At 46.6% G+C, this 7,382-nt stretch overlaps 1 non-coding gene across 1 annotated transcript; it reads left to right on the top strand.

The window, feature by feature from the left end:
- Positions 1-5,074: 5,074 nt before the first annotated feature.
- LOC123423629 lies at positions 5,075-5,214 on the top strand. Its single transcript, XR_006621242.1, has one exon. It is a non-coding gene; the product is annotated as a small nucleolar RNA Z247 (small nucleolar RNA).
- Positions 5,215-7,382: the final 2,168 nt, after the last annotated feature.

Here is a 7,382-nt window from a genome sequence, read left to right as displayed (position 1 = left end):
GGCTCCCCGCGCCTCCTGTGCACTTCGACTACACCATGGCATAGGCGCAGGCGCACTACAACGCCGTCATGACGGAGGGGCAGTTTGCGGCGGTGCGTACATCGGCGTTAGAGCGGGCGCTGAAGCAACATCGACTCGCAGTTGGGTCAGATCGACGGCGAACGCGTGAGCCAGGCGGCAATGACCGCAGTAAATCCGAACTTCGTCGTGGAGCAGCGTGCCATCTACGATGCCATCATGTTTAAGTTGCCGCTCGCTAGGAAGCGTCCGTCGCAGAGTCACAATTCTAGGCGATCACAGAGGAGAACAACGCGAGATGCGCCTCCTACGTGCCATCGGTAGGACGCCGATATCTAAGGCTCCACCATTTCCCTTGTGGATCCCACGTTCATCGGTGACGGATAGGACGTGGACTCCTCCGAGGATGAGTAGGGCACGAAATGCGGTAGAGTCTGGTGTCCCATGTGGGCCAGTCTGTTTCCCGTGTTCTACTCTTCCTCGCCGGAGATCGCACCTTCACTTCATTGGCCTTATCGCTGGTGCCCATAGAGACGGCAGATGGAGGACAACACGGGCTTGGATGCGGTGCGTCGTCGTCGTAGGATAGGTTTAGGGACATGTCTTTTCTCTGTTCTAAATATTCAAAATGTAACAAAATTTGTCGTGTTTGTATGAAATCCATCATGTTTGCACGAGACCCGTCCGTGTTTGCTCGAATTTTATCCGATTGGTTCGAGCTGTTGTCAAAATATATAACGGCACACGACACGTGTGTGGGACCGACCAAGCACATGGCATGCCTGCAGCGAGCACGATGCTGTCCGAGCACAAACCTTCACGTTGCGTTACATTAGAGTTAGACACAACGGCTAGCAAAGCACAGGCAGTTCACACTTGAACTGGCTAATCAGCTGGACGCCGATATGTTTGCAGGAGCCGAAGCCATTTTGTGGACGTTCATTTGTGAATGGGGTCACTACACCTAACGAGCCCATCAGAGTCGGAGAATGATTCGCGTACGCATGCATCTGCCGATAAATTCCTTTCCAGCACGCGGTGCGGCACTGTGCGTACGTACTGGTGGGTGGTCTACGCGCAGAGTAGAACCTGCGGTGCGCTGCGCGTGTATTTGACGTGCCAGCTTGGGCTCAACTGGGGCTTCACAAAGTGCGCTCCAGACTGCTCCCAGCCACCCCATCCTCTCACAGTCTCACCAAAAATTGTATGTGTGTACGTTACCAACAACAACAAAAACAACAATGTAATCTTTAAAATGTGTTTTTTAATAGAATATAATTGAAGTTGCTCACATACATAGATCTAGCCAATTCCTTATATATAACGAAGTAAAAATAGAATGTGCATAAAATTCAATATAGATTCAACTAAAACAACCGAAGTTCAACATAGATTCAATGTACTTAATTTGAACTTTGGCTTAAACTCGACATATATTCTACATAAGCTAGAGTAGATTTAACTTAAATTAAAACTCAACCTAGATTCTACAAAAAATAATCCTTTTTATATAGTGCTACCCATTGCAGCCGCGTCATGCCACCGCTCATGGGGTCCGACCATGTGCCTTTGTTGGCGATGTTGGGAAAGATGTGATGCCATTCTTGGACGTCAATCTCCTCCTCGTTATTGGAGATGACGTTCTTGGACGTCGATCTCCTCCTCGTTATTCGAGATGATGATGACCGCCCCGTCCACCTCCTTGTTGGCGAATCGCTGCCGCTCTGCATCCACCAACTCCGGGTACTAGTGGCGGAGGTCGATCATGTAGTCCTAGTCGGCGGCCTCCGTTGCGAGGAACTCACTCACTGCCCGGTCCTCCTAGGACAACGTCGCACTTGCAGTCCCCGACGACGGCGACTCGAGATGGACAGGGGTCGTCCACAACAGGAAGTTGAGGTGCGCCTCGACGCTATGCAGCCGAACATACCAACAGTCATACTCGAGTGCGGGGATCGAGTTCGGACATGTGGAACGAGCCGGGCCAATGGCGTTGGCCAGTCTCCCTATCTTGGATCTCAGCCACCCAAGTACCCCCACCCCCACTACCGGACACCGTGGTAGCTCCTCTGTGGCGGCCACAATGCGAGGACGTTAGGGAAGGCGGAGAAGGGGCGGCCACGAAATCAACGCGGGGGCAGGGGCGGCGACGAAATCAACGTGGGGGCGGGGGCGACGACGGCTCCTTGAGGAAGATCCGATGGAGGAGGACGTGTCGCTCCCATGGCGGCGCGAATCGAAGCTCCGGATTGGCGGCGGGGACCTCTGACCACCGCGTCCGGCCATTGGATTGGTGAGAGGGCGACGGGAAACAACAGTGGAGGTGACGACGACCGGGGCGGGGGGGGGGGACGGGGGGACGGGGGGGGGGGGTGGGGGTGGGGGTGGGGGGGGGGTTGGGGGGGGGGGTGGGGGAGGAGGGGAGAAGGAGGGGAGAGGCAGATGAGGAAAGTAGAGAGTGGTGTTTTAACTCAACCGTCGAGCAATAAAGTAAATATACGAAAAAAGTTAAGGTCAGAGTAAAAAAATTACTTTCTTATGGCAAATTGGGGATTGACTAGGTGCCGGTTAGAGGAGTAAAACTGTAATTTTACTCCTCCAACCGGCTATAAGGAATCAGTTAGAAATGCACTTAGGGGAGTACACCTATTATCTTATCGAGTGCGACCTCAAATTACCGCTCTTAAGAAAATGAGTGGCAAACTTTTGGGCGCTTAATCGAACCATTCTCCACCACACTTCAACACCGGATCAAGATCCAAAGGCCCATCCGAATTCTTGTTTATCTACCCTTCTTCTTTCCATACCCTAATACAAAAGAAACTACGACTAAACCAGAAAAACGAAAGTTTTTAAAAAATAATAATTTAATGGCATTGATATTAACCTGAAAAAACGAAAAACAAAAGCAAATTTGAATACAATTGTGCATAGAATATGTGCTATCATATAATAGAATATATATATACTGCAGCCGAGCTCGGAGTGATGCTGTTTGACTTTTACAATATTTTCCTTACTTTGTTCCTAAAGATGGTAAAATGGTTTTTCAGGTCCAAACACAACTACTCCCTCCGTTCCTAAATATAAGTCTTTTAAGAGATTTTACTAGGGGTCTATATACGAAGCAAAATGAATGTATTTATACTCTAAAATATGTCTATATACATCCGTATGTAGTCCACTAGTGGAACCTCTAAAAAGACTTATATTTAGGAACGGAGGGAGTATATAGTACTCCCTCCGTCTTAAAATTTTTGTCTTAGATTTGTCTAAATATGAGTGTATCTAGTCATATTTTAGTATTTAGATACATTTATTTTTAGATAAACCTAAGATAAATTTTTTGGGACGGAGGAAGTATGTGATCTTTTATAGACATTTTCCACATGGCTAATATCCATTCACTTTTACACATGCAATATTGGTCAAAGATTGAAGTGTTGACTACCTACGACCGATGAAGTATTGCACGTCGGTGTATATGTATGTCGGCAAGATGCCAAGATACTGTTGCAGTCAGCTACTCGACGTGCTGAGACGATTTGACCGCAAACTAATGTAAAGGTGGTAGTAAAAGGATTGGTTCGGTTGATTCGGGTAACTAACAACAATGATGAGCTTGAAAAGTTAGGTTATTATTGTACACCAGCTACCTGCTAGTGCTAGCTACCAAAACTAAATAAAGTCCACACGGCATCAGGATGTATAATCATCCCAACTTTAGAAGAGATATACATATTGGAATTCCGAGCAAGATCTATCAATCAATTAATACGCAAAAGGGGCGGGAATTCCACTATACCTACCGTACGTACCATAGAGAAAATGCTGTTTGATTTCCATTACCATCATTATTATGTTGCTACATGGCTATATACATGTTTTTCTGCGTATCCATATGCTTACGTGCACGTATATGCACGGAGAGATAGGGGGAGGGAGAAAGAGAGAGAGAGAGAGCATGTTCACGCCAACGGTATGATTAGATGCACACAAAGATACGTGGAACACAGGCTGTGTCCAAATCGATCTCATGTCAAGAGGAGGGTCGGCTAGCTATTCTGCCGGGACGTGCATGCATCCTATGTCAGCATGCTGTCACACATGCATAGATCCAGAGAGGGTATTTCAATCATCGGTTGTCATGTAGGACACATTTTTTGTTTTGACCTTTAGCCTAACAAATTTCAGAATTGACCTTACTTTCAAAAAAAAAAAAACTAATAATCTAACCTCTTTTGAGGACGCTAACATTCCTGTGTTAGATTATGTATAGGATAGGATATCTGTTTAAACTTGTAAACTATTCTATCTCTTCTTCCATTCGCTGTATAAATCGAACACCTGAGATCATTGATCTCTTTCTTGTACTCCAAGGTTTGCCTAATATAAATACATACGCGGCCCGAGCAAAGGGTTCAACGCTTCCAACCTATTTTACATGGTAATCAGAGCATCTTCCTTATAGATCGAAGATCGCATCTAGCTACCTCTCCCGCGGTCGAGATCATGTCTTCTTCCGCAGCCCTATCTTCCCCCCATGAGCTTGCTCACCACCTCCGAACCCTCCACCTTTTCACCATCATCCAACAGCAACGCTGCCTCTCTCGGATCGCCACCTCGGGAGAAACTGTCGAGGGGAAACTTCCTTCTATGGAAGGCCATTGTGCTTCCTCAGATCAGAGGTGCACAGATGGAGCACCACCTCCAAGGGAAGAGTCCGACACAGCGGGCCACCCTCACCATCACCAAGGACGGGAAAGAAGAACATATCGTTAACTTCACCCGATCCCTCTGGTACGCACAACAACAACAACTTCAAGGGTATCTGATGGGATCCCTCTCCCACGATATCCTTGCACAAGTCGCCACGCTCCAGACGCCGGCAGAAATGTGGAGCGCCATCCACGTCATGTTCGCTGCTCAAAGTCAAGCTCAGGTCATCAACACCCGCATTGAGCTCACGAACCTGCAAAAAGGTAACATGACCATGGCTGAATATCTTGGCAAAATCAAGACTCTTAGAAATGAAATCACATGCTGCACCGGAGCTCCTCTTCCTGACGCCGAGATCATCTCCAAAATCTTGGCTGGACTCGATCTGGAATACAATCCAGTTGTGTCTGCCTTGGCAGGTAGGGTTGAGCCAGTCTCGGTTCAAGAGATGTATAGCCAGCTCTTGAGCTTTGACGCCCGCCTGACCCTTCTCCACGGCACCAACATCAGGCAGACCTCCGCCAACTCTGCTTCCCGCGGCCGCGGACGCGGGCGCGGTCACCAGGGGCAGAACCGCAACACCAACAACAACGGTCGAGGCCGTGGCAACAACCAGGGCGAGGACGGTCGCCCTAGTGGTGGCGGCTACGGCGACAACACAGGTGGTGGCAGCTTCAACAACAACAACAGTCGCGACTCCTCTTCGTCTCGACGCCCTCGCTGCCAGCTGGGTAAAAAGCCAGGACATGAGGTCATGGACTGCTGGCATCGCTATGATGAAGATTACGTCCCCGACGCTCGTCACGCCGCCGCAACTGTTCGTGAAGAAGGAGGAGATGGCGTCTGGTACGTCAACTCGGGTGCAACAGACCATGTCACAAGCGAACTAGAGCAACTTGTTGTTCGTGAAAGATACCTCGGCAACGACCAAATTCACACCGCAAGCGGTGCAGGTATGGATATTTGTCACATTGGTCAAGCTTCTATCAATTCCCCTACTCTCAAACGTGATCTAGTCCTTAGGGATGTCCTTGATGTTCCACAAGCCGATAAAAATCTTGCATCTATGTCTCGTCTAGCCACTGATAATAATGTCATCTTTGAAACTCACCCTCATTATTTTTTATAAAGGATCGGGTAACGAGGGAACTCCTTCATCACGGTAGATGCATTGGAGGGCTCTACCCCATCACATCCGGAGCACTTAGTCGCAAGGGTCGTCAAGTCTACTCCGCCATCAAGACGTCTTTGGCAAGGTGGCATCAAGGATTAGGCCATCCGTCATCGATCATAGTTAAACATGTACTCCCTCTGTAAACTAATATAAGAGCATTTAGATTACTAAAATAGTAATCTAAATGCTCTTATATTAGTTTACGGAGGGAGTAGTAAATAAAGACAAACTTCCATTGTCACATAGTCAAATTAGTGAGTCAGTTTGTGAGGCTTGTCAATGTGCAAAAAGTCATCAACTTCCTTATCCCAAGTCAAATAGTGTGTCTCATTCTCCTTTAGAGCTTATCTTCAGTGACGTATGGGCTCATGCTAGATATTCCCTTGGAAAAAAATATTATGTTAGTTTTATTGATGACTATAGCAAGTTCACTTGGATTTATTTGCTCAAATATAAGTCTGGAGTTTTTTCCATCTTCCAAGAGTTTCAAAGACTTGTTGAAAGGCACTTTAACAGGAAAATCCTGACAGTACAAAGTGACTGGGGAGGGGAGTATGAAAAACTCAACTCCTTCTTTCGTAGCATAGGCATTCAACATCATGTTTCTTGCCCACATGCTCACCAACAAAACGGCTCTGCCGAACGAAAACGTCGTCACATTGTTGAAGTTGGTCTCTCATTGCTAGCTCATGCATCAATGCCTCTCAAATATTGGGATGAAGCATTCATCACAACAACCTATTGTTGGAAATATGCCCTAGAGGCGATGATAAATAATAATTATTATATTTCCTGTTTCAAGATAACCATTTATTATCCATGCTATAATTGTATTGAATGAAAGCATAGATACATGTGTGGGTATATAGACAAAACAATGTCCCTAGTAAGCCTCTAGTTGGCTAGCCAGTTGATCAAGGATGGTTAAGGTTTTCTGACCATATGCAAGTGTTGTCACTTGATAACTGGATCACATCATTAGGAGAATGATGTGATGGACAAGACCCAAATTATAAACGTAGCATGTGATCGTGTCATTTTGTTGCTATTGTTTTCTGCGTGTCAAGTATTCATTCCTATGACCATGAGATCATGTAACTCACTGACACCGGAGGAATACCTTGTGTGTGTCAAACGTCACAACATTACTGGATGACTATAAAGGTGCCCTACAGGTATCTCCGAAGGTGTCCGCTGAGTTAGCATGGATCAAGACTGGTATTTGTCACTCCGTGTGATGGAGAGGTATCTTAGGGCCCACTCGGTAATACAACATCACATATAAGCCTTGCAAGCAATGTGACTCAAGTATAAGTCACGAGATCTTGTATTACGGAACGAGTAAAGATACTTGCCGCTAACGAGATTGAAATAGGTATAGAGATACCAACGATCAAATCTCGGGCAAGTAACATACCGAAGGGCAAATGGAATGTTATACGAGATTATATGAATCGTTGGCACAGAGGTT

The sequence above is a fragment of the Hordeum vulgare genome, chromosome 1H (genome assembly GCF_904849725.1).
Source record: "Hordeum vulgare subsp. vulgare chromosome 1H, MorexV3_pseudomolecules_assembly, whole genome shotgun sequence".
Lineage (NCBI taxonomy): Eukaryota > Viridiplantae > Streptophyta > Magnoliopsida > Poales > Poaceae > Hordeum > Hordeum vulgare.
This window is presented reverse-complemented; position numbering and strand designations above follow the sequence as displayed.